Here is a 16,601-nt window from a genome sequence, read left to right as displayed (position 1 = left end):
TGGGAACCGTAGTGATAGACACTAGAAGCATTTCATACTGTAAATAGCATTTAATACATTTTGAGCACTTTATTCTTTAGTGCAGACAGTTAGAAAGGGCCATATTAAGGAATCAACTTACAGTGGGATAGTGATGGAAATGTACAGCATGTTATTTTGGAATACTCTGTGGGGTTTCATTTGTCTGCAATACTTGTGCAGGGGCCAGATCTGGAAATTACTGGAAGCAGTTCTAAACGTGACTGCTACACCAATCTTCCAAGCTGCACATCTGCTTCCTCCATTTCCTCCTTTTCCTCATCCTCCTTTGCAGCAGCTGGGCCTCTTCATCCTGCTGCATACTTACTACTCTTTGTATTGCAACATGAAGTAGACCGTAATTATTTTGGACACTTTTTCTGGACTACAGAGGACAATGCCTGACCAGTCCAAGCAGCGGAATCTTTGTTTTAGTATTCGATTGGTGTGCTCTACACTAATTCTCATCGAAGCATATGCTTCATTGTACCTCCATTCCATTGCTATTCAAGGATTTCTCAGTGAGCTTAGCAGTCATAGCTGCGGAGGATAGCCCAGGTCTCCCAGCTGCCATCTGTCCAGACTATGAGCCTTCAAATAATGGGGGTATCATGGATTCCTAGGGTTACCTGTCATACCCCAGGTGCTGGGTACTACTGCAAAATGACTAACAATTTACATGAGGGCATTAAGGAATGTGAAACCCACTGGTATGGATTAATTATGTGCTTCCTGGATTTGTATTATGGCGTTTCTGTAGTCAGACACCACATGAACATTAATTGAATGGAAGCCCTTTCTATTGATTTAGGCCATGGGTTGATGTAAGAAGCCCTTATGCCCACATGGGTTCTATGACCTGTACAGCTGATGCCTCCTTTCAGCAGTGACAGGGACATGTTGCAAACTTGAAAACATAGGGAGTAAATTTCCACAGGGCTTCTTGTGCCCATCTGTCATAACTTCAGCGGAAGATCCGCGGAAACCTGGAAGAAATGGCGTAAATGAAGAAAAGTACAGGACCAGAGAAGACTCCATCTGCCCGGTCCCAAAAACTAAAACCCCTCAGTCATCCACTCAAATATCCTATCTAATTTTCCCTTAAATTTTTCTTCACTATCCACCTCCACTTTTCTTCATGCTTTCCCTCCAACATTGCTGTCCAATCCAATTTCCTGAGCTCACCACTCCTTTCAAAACGTGATTTTTCTAAAGTTGAATGGTTCTATTGTATTCATTTTCTTTTCTATCATAAGCCTAACCATAAACCCCACCATACTGTGGTCACTGTTGCTAAGGTTAATTTAACATTTAACAATATAATATTATGTCTAACATTATATTTCTCTCATTTTGCATCCTTTTTAAGTTGATCAACATTCATCAAAATGGAAAGACATTTTATAACTTTCTCATACTATACTGTACAATTACTGTCCATATCTGCTGTCTCAGCTTCAAGTACTCAGGATGCTAAGCTAAATGCTTGCTCTTTCCCCTCCCTAATAAGCTTTTCTTTATGATCCTGATCAGTTTTGATGATGTTGTACCAGCAAAATAGAGGCACAATACCACAGACAAATGCTAAGAGTGACGTCTTAGGGCTTGGACGATGGTTGGGATAAATGTGGTTCTGAGTGCGTGCATATATCCAGCAATTGAGAGCTGAGTCTTCAATCAGATTGTGGAGTTAGCTGAGGTATTGCAACTTGAGGCGGGTGTGGATGGCAAGTCTCTCCAGTTGGGCTGGCATTTCGCCAGACTCAGCTCCAGGTACTCATTGGGATCGAGGCTTTGAGACTGCACTACTGCGCCATCGCTATAGATTTCCCAACCTAGCCTTGGTAAAGTGAAGCCATAACAACAGCATCTATTTTTGTAAACATTTCCCTTAATTGACAACAAAGCCCTTGGTCCAATTACTCCACCTGACCTGGTGGTTTACGACAGACACCCCTTCGTTCCCCTCATCCCTCTCAATAGGGTTTTCCCCTTATCTGTACCCAGACCAGACTGGTGTAACACCATTGTAATAAAGTTCTCTCACATAAAAGGCTAATCTCCCTTCCAGTTTCTCTTTACTATCTCTATAAAGTAATCTGTACTCTGTCAGCGGGTTAGTCAACTGTGAGGAGAGGGAAATCATCGTCAAATGCAATTCTGTCCTTACCTGCAATTCCAGCTGGTGTCATTGGATAGAAACTTGGAATGAGGATCCTGGCAATTTTACTCTTTAACCCATAAGAGTTGAAACCAATTGTAGCAATCCTCCATTGGATATGCAAATAACTTAAACCACAAAATTCTAGCAGATTCAGCTCTGCAAAAGCATCAGCGAGTGCAACTCCTGACACATGCACTCAAATCCAGCACCTTGTGGAATTTTAGGGCCATATTTTTTAATAGAGAATAGCCTCTCTATTAGAGCTTTCCACACATATTGAATAAAAATGATACTGTACATTTCTGTGTTCCTATTTGGACACAAAGTGACACTTAGCAATGAGTGTGTAGTAAAGTACCTCCCTAACTAATTGCTTTGCTCTAATGTTTTTACCTCTTCAGACCACCCATAATCATGCATTTTTTGGAGTCAAGAGGTTTTATTTGTATACCTATGTATAACTGTCATCACCATTCTATAATCAGCTTAGAGAAAGTATGACTTAAGTGGAATGAGCCAGACAATGTCAATTATCTTTTCCCCCTAGATGAACAACTCACTACCACTTGGCACTCCCTTCCAGCAGCCCAACCAAGAACTGATGAAATTCACAGTTGAGGAAAACACATAGACAACTCACAAGCTTCTGGATGGTGGTTATGCACACTCCATTGCATCAGTTTCCTGGCTGTCCAAATATTATATAGTAGTATTTGTTGAGTACGTGTAAAGACCATAAAATGCTTTTGCCACCCTGTAAACCCAATTTCTCATTTGTCCTTGCTGGTCTCCCACCCTCCACAAACACCAGCTTATCCAAAGCTCAACCGGCCATATCCTATCTTGTACTACATTCTGCAATACGTCTTGCTCACCTATCACCCCCATTTCCATTAACCTATATTTAAAATCCTTGTCCTCATCTTCAGATCCTTCCATGGTTTGATCCACCCTATCTCTACAACCTCCTCCAGCCTTGTATCCACTACCTCTACCTTTGCTCCTCCAACTCTGGCCTTTTTGTATCTGCCCTTCCTTCACCCCACTATTGGTGGCAGTGCCTTAAGCCACCTCAGCCCTCTGGAAATTTCTATTACTTATTGCTCCACCTTTAAAAACCTTCTCAAAATCCATCTTTTAAACCAAGCTTTTGATGACCTCCCCTAACTGTCCCACCATGGCTCAGCGTCTGTTCCTTTATCCTATTTTTCAAATTTAACCTCCAACTCGCCCCCCCCCCCCCCCCACCTTAGCACCTTAGGATGTTTTCTACATTAAAGGCACTATATAAATGCAAATTAGTGTTGTATAAGCAGAGAGGGACAAGCAAAAGCTAGAAATGGCTGCCCACGAGGAGAGGTAGCACATGTAACATACCATCAAGTCCTGCCCCTTTGCCTCACAGTGGGTCTCTCATATCAGGTATGGTTACCTGCTAATGACAATAGAGACAGACAGCCTAAGGGTGCTGAGGTTTGGTGGGGAAGCATTGATAGATGTGTTCTATCTCCTTCAGGAAGACATCTGAACAACATGAAATATCCATACGGTATTGCCATCAAGGTCAGTATGACTCTTAATTGTTATGTATTTATGTTTAGCCCCTGAATAGCACACAAACAACATTTTCTGGGCTATAGACTTTACTCACACATAAACAAGGTCACAACTACCTGCTCATTGTGCAGACATACTATCAGCAACTTCTCTTACAAGGATTTTACCTATTAGCTGCAGGTAAATCAAAATGATCTAGCCTTCCATAATCGACTCACCATGTTTGTCAAATGTACCCTGTCTCACACACAAAACTATTTTAGATCTAGGCTGTATCCATGTATCCAAGCTGGCATGGGCTTGATGGACCAAATGGCCTCCTGTGCTGTTACCATTCTATGATTGTATGATTCTGAGTTATTTTCATGCAAATATTGTTTCAAATAAAGTTAGATTATGGTAGGATTGCTTGTAATGACTGAAATACCGCGTCATCTAAAATAAATCTTTACTTCTACTATTGTAGTATTATTTAATTATTATTTTAAATGGTACAAAGAATCAGAAAAATAATGAGGGAAACAGAAAAGCAGATTATAGATAATAATGGGACTCCTTACCTTCAAAAGGACAATGATGGATTAGAAATGATTTACTTATGTATGAAGTAGATAGAGCACTAAAGATCAAATAGGTCATTCAGAGGATAAATTATATAGAAACATGGTATTAGGAAATACCAGATGTGTTAAATTAATTCTTCACATCAGTCTGTAGGAGTGAAGACTGGAAAATTCCAGATCCAGTCAAAATGGCTTGGGAATCTGTAACAAATGCAGAATTCAATAAAGCATGTGTTATGAAGAAATTCAAAGCATTAAAGGCTGACAGGACAACTGAATTCCAGAACCCTCAAGGAAATGAGTGAGGAAATAAGCAAGGTTCTGACGGCTAATATTTTCAGGAGCTCAAGAAATATTGTGGTCCTTCCTAAGAACTAAAACATGATTCACATAATCCTGATTTTAAAACAAAGGATAGGACATGAATTAGAGAATTCTATATTAGTTAGTTTTAACATGCATAGAAGAGTAAATTGTGCCATTCTGCTTTACAGGATGCTATTAATGCTTGTCTGCAAAGGATGGTGCATTAAATGTGGCAAGCATCAAAAACTAAGCACGCTGGCAACACATGCTGCATGTTCGAAGATTACAGCTCATATTTCTCATTTCATCCTTTTGTTTCCATTTGCAGCAGAAGTGCTACATATAACAGACAGCAGCAAATGCAGACTGGAGGGGTTTCACTTCAAAGACCCTTGATTCTACGAAGAGAAGGCACTGGAGATTCTGAGTATGATGGAAATAGAGGGAGTGGAGGAGCAGATGGTCAAGGGCGTCCCTGAAGCTCATGGATAATACCATCCTTTGTTTTTAATTCGTTATCTCTGTACTCAGTCGCTCACAAATAGGCCTTCACCTCAGCACTCCAGCATTACACAACAGAATATCTTGCCTTGTAAGCTCTGTTTCAAGGCCTGATTTAGTGCCAGCATTGCAAAATATCTTCTTCTTGTGCTTTTATAGGTGCCCAAGAGGCTGACGTAGCAGAGCCCAATACCTGATCTCAACCCCACAGCACTCCTCCAGGTACATCCGCATTACCCACTCCTACAGGTGCATCCGCTTCAGCAGAGTCAGTTAAGTGAGTTTTTTTTCTATTCGTTCATGGGATGTGGGTGTCGCTGGCGAGGCCGGCATTTATTGCCCATCCCTAATTGCCCTTGAGAAGGTGGTGGTGAGCCACCTTCTTGAACCGCTGCAGTCCGTGTGGTGACGGTTCTCCCACAGTGCTGTTAGGAAGGGAGTTCCAGGATTTTGACCCAGCGACAATGAAGGAACGGCGATATATTTCCAAGTCGGGATGGTGTGTGACTTGGAGGGGAACGTGCAGGTGGTGTTGTTCCCATGTGCCTGCTGCTCTTGTCCTTCTAGGTGGTAGAGGTCGGGGGTTTGGGAGGTGCTGTCGAAGAAGCCTTGGCGAGTTGCTGCAGTGCATCCTGTGGATGGTACACACTGCAGCCACAATGCGCCGGTGGTGAAGGGAGTGAATGTTTAGGGTGGTGGATGGGGTGCCAATCAGGTGGGCCGCTTTGTCCTGGATGGTGTCGAGCTTCTTGAGTGTTGTTGGAGCTGCACTCATCCAGGCAAGTGGAGAGTATTCCATCACACTCCTGACTTGTGCCTTGTAGATGGTGGAAAGGCTTTGGGGAGTCAGGAGGTGAGTCACTCGCCGCAGAATACCCAGCCTCTGACCTGCTCTTGTAGCCACAGTATTTATATGGCTGGTCCAGTTAAGTTTATGGTCAATGGTTGATGGTGGGGGATTCGGCGATGCTGTTGAATGTCAAGGGGAGGTGGTTAGACCCTCTCTTGTTGGAGATGGTCATTGCCTGGCACTTGTCTGGCACGAATGTTACTTGCCACTTATCAGCCCAAGCCTGGATGTTGTCCAGGTCTTGCTGCATGCGGGCTCAGACTGCTTCATTATCTGAGGGGTTGAGACCTTATGATGGAGGGAAGGTCATTGATGAAGCAGCTGAAGATGGTTGGACCTAGGACACTGCCCTGAGGAACTCCTGCAGCAATGCCCTGGGGCTGAGATGATTGGCCTCCAACACCACTACCATCTTCCTTTCTGTTAGGTATGACTCCAGCCACTGGAGAGTTTTCCCCCTGATTCCCATTGACTTCAATTTTACTAGGGCTCCTTGGTGCCACACTCGGTCAAATGCTGCCTTGATGTCAAGGGCAGTCACTCTCACCTCACCTCTGGAATTCAGCTCTTTTGTCCATGTTTGGACCAAGGCTGTAATAAGGTCTGGAGCCGAGTGTTCCTGGCGGAACCCAAACTGAGCATCGGTGAGCAGGTTATTGGTGAGTAAGTGCCGCTTGATAGCACTGTCGACGACACCTTCCATCACTTTGCTGATGATTGAGAGTAGACTGATGGGGCGGTAATTGGCCGGATTGGATTTGTCCTGCTTTTTGTGGCAGGAGGGAGTATCTAGTGAATCACTGAGCATATGTAAGGAGAAGCAAATGTAAGTGCCAGTGAAGGAGGCGCAACTTAATATCTGGATGGTCAACTTGAGGCCTTCTTCAACTACTGAGCCGAGATATTGAGACATCACATAGCCTGCCTATAAAGTTTCAGATTTCACCATTAGCAGTCATTTTAGAGTGTGCTGAGTAGCCTACAAAGTTTAGTGTGTCTCTTGAGTAGAGGAATAGAGGAGCAGAGAGACTTAAAGCTTTCAGATGCACAAATCTTGAAAAACAAAAGGACAAGTTCATACTGGTGTAAAAAAAAGCTTATGGGATCCTAGATTTTATAAATAGACGTTTTAGAATACAAAAGTAAAGAGGTCATGCAAATCATTGGTTAGTTCGAAATTAGAATATAGTGCCCAATTTAGGGGCCCGATTTTAGGAGGAACATCAAAGCATGGAGAGGATGCAGAGGATAGCACTAGGGATGAGAGACTTTAGTTATGAGTAGAGACTAGAGAAACAGAGGCTGATTTCATTAGAAATAAAAAAGTTGAGAGGCGATCTGATAGAGGTTTCTAAAATTATGAGGAGTTTAAGTAAGTTAAAGCAAAAATTATTTCTCCTGGTTGGTGAGTCAGAAATTAGACAGCATAAATTTAAGATCATCACCAAAAGAATGAAGGGAGAGGTTCGGAGAATTTTTTAACGCAGAGGATTGTTAGGATACGAAATACCTTAATAGAAACAGTATTGGAAGTGAATAAATATTTGAAAAATAAAAATTTAAAAGGGTATGGGGAAAGGTTGGGAGAATGGGATTAAGTGGATAGGTCTTTCAGAGAGCTGGGACAAGTGCAATGGGCTGAATTCTTCTGTGATGCAAAATCTATGATTCTATGCCTGCACCACTTCCAGCAGGAGTTGTGGGATAGGGATCAAGAGCTAGGACTATGGCCAATTTTCCCCTCACTAACCCAGGGGGACTGAGACCAACTGTACTGCCCCACTGCTGCCGTGGCTGAGATCAGCTACCTCAGCAGAGATCAGGGATTGAATCTTTTTTGGTCTGTATGGCTCAGCTCCTATACTGAATTAACTTGCTAAGCTATCAGAAAAGCCTCCAATAAATCCATTCTGGCATTCCTATCATTTTAATATTGTTCTGAAAGCAATGATATAGAGTGGGTAGGTCGTTCTCCATCATTTGTGCCTTAATGGGCTAAAACTTTCCTATCAAAGCAGATATATTAGAAATAAATTGAATTGTTGAGTTAATTCTCTGCCTGGATAATTTTAAACCAAGAACTTCATTCAGTACTGTGTGCAAAAGTTCCTCCTGGCTTGTTGGGCTTTGGACTGTGATCTCTTGATAGTGGGAACACGTACAGCTGCCAGTTAGCTAATACTGCTAAAAATCATATTACTAAACAGACTTAGCGAAATAACAGATGGTGCCAATAAAATGCAACGACAGCAGCGAAAATTGTTGGCTCTGCACTCCCTGCTGTCGCCCCACTTTTTCTGTTGATACGAGGGTTCAGTACACTGCCAATGATGAAGGCTTTGGGACAGGTAAATCCACACAATGAAGCATGTTCATTGCTGGCAACACCATCATTTTTATTTTCAGCATGCCGCAGACTATGAAGATAATCTTGATGGTGAATGAATGGAGCCACTGTACAGCTATTTCTCAGTATTTGCCAAACACTGCAGCTCCAAAGTGCCTCTATGATAGAATCAGTGCATATGTGTATGACTGAAGAGGACAGGATCAGGTTTGACTATGGTTATACCCCTCTCCCCCAGCTAAATAACCTTCTGAAACTCACTGAATAAGCTCACATGTGAAGAATGATCATTTGGCTGAGGTACCAGAATATTCCTGGATCTGTACTCCAACATGAAGCACCATCCCTCGAGGTGGCCACTTGGTCCAGGACAGATTGAAGAATGGAAATGCCTTGCGACAGCACCCCACACATGCTAGAAGTGGACTCCTCCATTCTTTCTGCCAGAGTGGTCAAAGTGTTTGGTGGGCCTGCCAATAACTCATACATTCGCTGGTGTGCTTCAAGCATTTTCTTTTTCATGGCTGGTCCCCAGAGTTGCAAATCTCTGTCCTGCTGAGCAGGGCTAGGAAAGGACAGCACAATTCGGCACGTCATCTACTGGGCTGTGCCTGCCACCACTATGCACTCCTGCTCACTTGTACCGTGTGACATACCAGGTGAAGGCCCTTCTACTTTGCTATCAACCCTGCATGGAATGCAAATCTCTGCACTAGTGCCTGCGAGGGATATGGTGCATGATGCTGGATCCTCAGGAGGGATGACTTCCTCTGAGGTGCCTTCTTCCATAAGAGGCAAGGATTGTTCTTGGTGAGAACCAGGCAGAATACAGACAGTTCAGAGGGGAAGTGAAAAAGGAAATAAGAGGGGCAAAGAAAGAGTATGAGAATAGACTAACGGCCAACATAAAAGGGAATCCAAAAGTCTTCTACAGACATGTTAACAGTAAACGGGTAGTAAGAGGAGGGATGGGGCCGATTAGGGACCATAAAAGAGATCTAATCATGGAGGCAGTGGGCATGGCTGAGGTATTAAATGAGTACTTTGCATTGGTCTTTACCAAGGAAGAAGATGCTGCCAGAGTCTCGGTAAAGGAAGATATAGTTAAGATACTGGATGTGCTGAAAATTGAGAAAGAAGAGGTACTAGAAAGGCTAGTACTTAAAATAGACAAGTCACTTGGTCCAGATGGGATGCACCCTAGGATGCTGAGGGAAGTAAGGGGGGAAATTGCGGAGGTACTGGCCATAATCGTCCTTAGATACGGGGGTGGTGCCAGAGGACTGGAGAATTGCAAATGTTACACCCTTGTTCAAAAAAGAGTGTAAAGATAAACCCAGCAACTACAGACCAGTCAGTTTAACCTTGGTGGGGGGAAACTTTTGGAAACAATAATCCGGGACAGAATTAACAGTCACTTGGATGAGTGTGGATTGATTAGGGAAAGCCAGCACGAAATTGTTAAAGGCAAATCATGTTTAACCAACTTGATAGATTTTTTTGATGAGGTAACAGAGAAGGTCGATGAGGGCAATGCAGTTGACGTGGTGTATATGGATTTTCAAAACATATAGCGTTTGATAAAGTGCTATATGGTAGGCTTGTCATCAAGATTGCGGCCCATGAAATAAAGGGGGCAATAGCAACATGAATGCAGAATTGGCTAAATGACAGGAAACAGAGAGTAATGGTGAGCAGTTGTTTTTCGGACTGGAGGGAGGTGTACAGTGGTGTTCCCCAGACGTCAGTGCTGGGACCATTGCTTTTCTTGATATATATTAATGACTTGGACTTGGGCGTACAGGGCACAATTTCAAAATATGCGGATGACACAAAACTTGGAAGGGTAGTGAACAGTGAGGAGGACAGCGATAGACTTGAGGAGGATATAGACACTGGTGGAATGGGCGGACACATGGCAGATGAAGTTTAATGCGGAAAAATGCGAGGTGATGCATTTCGGCAGGAAAAATGAGGAGAGGCAAGATAAACTAGAGGGCACAATTCTAAAAGGGGTGGAGGAACAGATGGATCTGGGGGTGTATGTGCATAAATCGTTGAAAGTGGCAGGGCAGGCTAAGAAAGTGGTTAAAAAAGCATATGGGGTCCTGGACTTTATAATTAGAGGCATAGAGTACAAAAGCAAGGAAGTCATGATGAACCTTTATAAAACACTGATTCGGACACCCAACTGGAGTATTATGTCCAATTCTGGGCACCGCACTTTAGGAAGGACGTGAAAGCCTTAGAGAGGGTGCAGAGGAGATTTACTAGAATGATTCCAGGGATAAGGGACTTAATTTACGTGGATAGACTGGAGCGGCTGGGATTGTTCTCCTTGGAACAGAGATGGTTGAGAGGAGATTTGATAGAGGTGTTCAAAATCATGAAGGGTCTAGACAGAATAGATAGAGAGAAACTGTTCCAATTGGCGGAAGGGTCAAGAACCAGGGCGCATAGATTTAAGGTGATTGGCCAAAAAAAACAAAGGTGATATGAGGAAAAACTTTTTTACACAGCGAGTGGTTAGGATCTGAATGCACTGCCTGAGGGAGTGGTGGAGGCAGATTCAATCATGGCCTTCAAAAGGGAACTGGATAAGAACTTGAAATGAAAAAATGTGCAGGGCTACGGGGATAGGGCGGGGTAGTGGGACTAGCTGGATTGTTCACGCATAGAGCCGGCTTGGACTTGATTGGCCGAATGGCCGCCTTCCATGCTGTAACCTTCTATGATTCTGTGATTCTATGATGTAAAGGACCTAGAGGAAAAAAGAGAGAAGAGATAGGATGGCCATGAGAAGTTGGATAAGAGCACATGAAAGGCTTCACCATATTGGTTGAGGTCTTGAAATTGGCTGAAGGTGCAGTTGCTTGTGGTAGATGAAGAGATACAAGTGAAAAACAGTCACCCTGCTCAGTGGAGCCACCAACCTCACCATCTCCAATACTGTCAGTGTTGCATGCTCCACTAATCTCAAGTGCTTCTTCCTCTGCCTGCGTAAGAGTCACCAACTAGCATGGTCCTCCATTGGTCCTGTCCCTCGCCCTATTATTGTGTGCTTTTGTCTCTTGCAAAAGGGCTAGGAGAGAGTTATGAGTGGCTAGTGAAGATGTGTGGTGCTTCTGGATGTAGTGCATAATGTGAAAGTCTTTCATATTTAGTTTCTTTTACTGCAAAAATTCAATCATTCTCTGAACTTAATCAATACTGAACATTAATGTAAATTCAGTGAGTATACACTTCCAGAGCAAAGCCTTGCTATATGGAAACATGAGTTGTAACACAAGAGCCTTGATTCTCTGACCCACATTCCCGTCTGGCGACACTGCTTTGGGAGAGCAGTTTGTTGAGTTTGCCTTAAATTATCAACCTTTTCCTTATTTCAGTCTTTAAATGTAAGTTTGGAACTGTTCAAGCTTTGCTCATATTGGCCTGGATTTTCTGTTTAGTTGCTCGTCTCAGCTAAAGTGGTGTGAGGAGGCACAAAACGAATGTGTAATGAAACCCACACTGTTCCGCCTTCTCTAGAGGCTTGGGACCAAGTTGCCCATATGCATATTGATGAACATCATTCCAACCTGGCTCAAAAAAAAATGATTTTCTTTAAAAACAGTGATCCCCATGCTAGGTGACATTGTAAATGGTTCCCTTTCCTCAGGTACTGTTGCCCTCCCTTTCAGAAAACCCACCTTTTACCCCTCTGTCCTTGAAAACTACCACCCCATCTCCAACCTCCCTTTCCTCTCTAACATTCTTGAACACACTGTCACCCCCAAATCCGTGCCTTTCTCTCTCACAGCTCCCTGTTTGAATCTCTCCAATCTGGTTTCCACTCCTCCCATACCACTGAAACAGCCCTCAACCTCTCTGCAGCCTTTTTACACAATCGACCATAACAGCCTCCTCTAACCTCTATTCTCCCTTGTCCAGCTCAGTGGGACAGCCCTTACTTAGTTCCACTCATTGGCAGAGCATCTCTGTGAAATGCTTTGGGATGTTTTTCTATGTTAAAGGTGCCCTATAAATGCAAAGCCAACAGCTAAGGATTTAAAAGCTGCTGCCAATCTACAAGAAACTTCCCTCAATCATCAGCTTCTAATTGACCTCTTTTCCCCAACGGAACACCAAAGCAGTAGCCTTAAAGGGACAGCCCAGGTTAATCACAGCTCTCTCTTGGCAGCTAAACATCACAGCCATGCAACAGGCTCACAACCAACACCATGGGAGATTAGTTAGTATGGGCAGAAAATTAGAACAAATTAACAGAGAAAAAAATAATTAGCCATTCCACTCCACTATCCCCATTTTGTTTTTAAAGAAATTCCAATTTTTTGAGACAAGTTGAAATGAAGTTCAGGCACTTTTTCGACGTCTGGCACAAGCCCACAGAAAAGTCTATAAAATTTCATACTAAACAAATTATGTATATACTTAGGAGCAAAGCTGTGTATTCTGGTTACATGTGTGCTTTCTCTCAGTGTTGCTTATATAGTTATGCAGAGTAATCATCATCAGTACATGCAAATTAAAATGAAAAGGTAGCCATAAGTTACTCCTTTGATACAGACAAAATTCCTATTTGTCTTCCTTTCTTACATCATCAGACAGCGAGTAACATTTTCCATATAACTATGACAGCTGGAAAATAAATACCAGCTGATTGAAAGAGTCTGTCTAAATAAAGAGCTTCCCATATAAAGGTTCAAAGGTGAATCTTTGCTCACTTTTTCAGCTCTATATCTCAGCACAAACATAAACACATTCATTCTCAGGAAAGTATGTTTGTTTTAACTTTTGTGGTACAGGCAATGGCAATGGCTAATATATTCTCAAAATACATCATCAGCAGGATTCCAGCTATATCTCGTGTCATCCCGGGTCATGAATGGGTTTATGTAGTAACTGCACTGACAGTTCCAAATTTACATTTCAAGTGCAGTCTTTTAAACATTCTACACTTTAACAGGATGTATCCTTCAGGTATTTGAAAGTTAATGTCAAGAAGGCCCTCAACATCCCCAACCAAAATGTCTTACTTGTTTTCATGTCTTTGAAATTTATTCATCAAATTGGACTTAAAATATTTTCCAAACCTTTAATGCCAATTTGTACAAGAATTTGATGGTTTAAAATTATGTCGACACTCCATATATTGTTAGTTTTTCACTGACATTACAAAAATATTTGATGGCAGGATTCACAAAATTTATGCCAACTTTACAATTTAGCTTAAATGCTTTGAAAAGAATTACGTTTAACCTATAGCTGTTGCAGTGTAATGTTTATTTAAACCTGTTCCCATTTGTGTGAAAATGTGAAAAATATAGTAGAGAATATAACTTTGCAACCTTACTTACATAAATATATTTCAAAAGTGGATGTCCAAAAAAGGCTTACACATCAAACATTACATATATTTAAGGAACTCTCAGAAAGCCTGCATATACATCCAATAGCCCAAGGATTAGTTTAATGCATGGCACTCCTAGAGGATAGATAGATCATTTAACTGGCTGTATTGTTTCTGTGAAACAGCCATTTTTTTTAAGATGCTGCAAGGTGTGGATTTTGTTGATGTAAGCAAGCTATTTAGTATTGTGAGTGCAGAACCAGAGGACATGCGTAATCAAGTGCAGCTAGACATTATAAGAATTATTTTTCTACACAGAGCAGTTATGTGGAACAGACTACCATGAGAAGTAATTAATGCTGTATCAATTATCTTTTCTTTAAAAAGAGCTGGATAAAATCTGGTTAGGTATAATTTCTGACCGGCATTGTTACCACACAAACAATAAATACACACGCACTAAATTCCTCTGTGTGTTCTTTTACTACAGGTGTTAATTGGGCAATTAAGTGGTACAGAGAACCATACAGAGAAATTTAGTACAAGCAGGCTCTTTGCCCCTCCACTGCCTTTGTATTGACAGACTGTTTCTTTGATATTTAGTCTTGGATGAGCTGCAATTTCTTCCAGTTGAACATTGGGAGGATTGAAGCCATAGTCTTTGGCCCCCACCACAAACATTGTATCCTTGCCACCGATTCCATCCCTCCCAGGCCATTGCCTCAGGCTAAACCAGACTGTTCGCAATCTCAGCATCCTATTCAACCTATGTACTCTTCATCACAAAAAACGCCTAATTCCACTTCCATTACGTTGCCCGCTTCCACCCTTGCATCAGCCCATCTGCCACTGAAATCCTCATCCATGCCTTTGTCACCTGCAGACTCAACTATTCCAATGCTCTCCTGGACGGCTTCCTATTCTCCACCCTCTGTAAACTTCAGCTCATCCAAAACTCTGCTGCCCATATCCTATCCTATCCTGCACCATCCAATCCTATAAGCAAATGGGCTGCAATAAATTGATCTGTGCTAGTGTCAATTGAGTGGCAATATTATCTGGGAATTGAGTAGATTGTGTCCAATCCTTGCTTCAGTTCTCTCGGACATTCAAGTTGTTTCCCCTAGAATTTTTCCTAATGATCTTTGGTGTGCATTTAATGGCCAAGTAATAGTGAGGATTGAAAATTGTGCAGCAATTGATGTCCCAAATCTGGTAAGTTGGTGTTGAGTATTTGCCCATTTTATGTCCCTTTTCAGTTGTGATTTAGCTAGAGTATTTTGCCCTTTGTGGTGTAGTGGTATATAATTCACCTATTTTCCTTGGTTGGTTTGTTCCATCTGTAGACAGAGGAATGTCTGTCACCAATATCTGGTGGCTTAGACATATTGGCCCTGAATTTCCTCTGGGTTCTAACGGACTCTTGCCTTAACTCAGGTGGCAGGGGAGAGGGCCCGGGAGCAGACACAAGGAGACATATGCCAGGAGTTCCCATTTTCCCAGCTCAGTTGGGTCCCAACATAGGAGCCGAGGTTAGTACAACAAGTGAGTTGAGGCTTACCAGGCTCCAGATGGGCACAAGTGGGCCTCACTAGAAAGGTCCAGATGGGAGGAGCAAATTTTCTCTTAAAAACCAAACCTGGGTCAGTCTTCTTTGCACAGGGAGCTGAGGGGACACACAGTGGGATCTGTTAGGGACCTGGGCAACCCCCTCCTGATGATGGACAGGCGCCAGAATTTCTGACTGAATGGTGTAAATGGGCCCTGGATATGCACCCGCAGTAGCGTGACACTGCTAGCCCCATTCAAATTAGATGCTCTCCCGCTGACCCCGCAGTCTCCAGTGGACGCGATCTCAGTATAACCACCAGGATCGTGGCCCACAGACTTTTGCGGCTATTGTTTTAATGGGAAGGAATTTGTCCCAATTTTCAGGGACAGCATAGATCAGATCTTTCACTTCATGAATACCTAAATTTTAGGACCTTAAAATCAAAACCTAAGGTTAAGTCATAAAGAAACCAAAGCACATATCCTAACTAAGGAACACAACATTAACTCAGACCTTATTTGTCAGTCACTGCTCTGCTCTGAAAGACTGGATTATGGTTCTATTACGTTGTGCAACAGAGCATGCTCTTTTGAGAAAGACGACTGCATTCCTACAGCAACATCAGTGATGCTTAGCATTGCTATTGACAAGGGGGTTTGTTAATGTAACAGCAGACATAATGGAGAACAGTATTATTTCATAAAATAAAAACAGAAAATGTTGGAAACACTCAGCAGTTCAGGCAGTATCTGTAGAGGGGAACAGAATGTTTCATGTCGATGACCTTTCATCAGAACAGTATTATTTTATAATTGATCATCAACATCAGCAATATTATTGCATTTATAAAAATAAAGTATCATGTACAGTCTTTAACCACTTGAGGACTGATTACAGTAGCATTTCTGTTTGAAATTTAAAGAAAAAGATTATCATGGTTTTATCCTATTCATACTAAGTTATGAATTAATTTTTTGGGCTTTTTTCCATTTCTCTAAACTTGTTTCATAATACTCAACTGCACAAAAAATGTAGAAGTTCTATAATAGAAATACTGCATATATCTGTTCAAAAAAGAACACAGAGCACATTCAGCACTGTCATGGTTTGATTCTAGGCAATGATTATCGAAATTCTAATCCCTCAGACAAGGCTGTGAAGTTTCTAAATTGATGTCATTTTGTACTTTTGAGACATGGGTGGAAAAGATTTTAAAGCACCATTCATTCTGGAGTCGGATCTAGTGCAGGAGGTCTGGGGTGCAGAATGAAATGGAGGTGATCCATGCTGCCTATGCTTTCAACCAGATCAGCAACAGCTTTTCCAACAAGAAGACAGCTATTGAAACAAAAGCTTTTTACTTTGGTAAGGGCAAAGGATTCAATGATTC

General features: G+C 42.2%; 1 protein-coding gene across 1 annotated transcript in view; it reads right to left on the bottom strand.

The window, feature by feature from the left end:
* Positions 1 to 16,601, bottom strand: part of LOC137320906 (centromere protein F-like) — a 346,288-nt gene that overhangs the window by 285,450 nt on the left and 44,237 nt on the right. The gene's annotated exons all lie outside the window — the stretch shown is intronic.

Source organism: Heptranchias perlo, chromosome 4 (genome assembly GCF_035084215.1).
Source record: "Heptranchias perlo isolate sHepPer1 chromosome 4, sHepPer1.hap1, whole genome shotgun sequence".
NCBI lineage: Eukaryota > Metazoa > Chordata > Chondrichthyes > Hexanchiformes > Hexanchidae > Heptranchias > Heptranchias perlo.
This window is presented reverse-complemented; position numbering and strand designations above follow the sequence as displayed.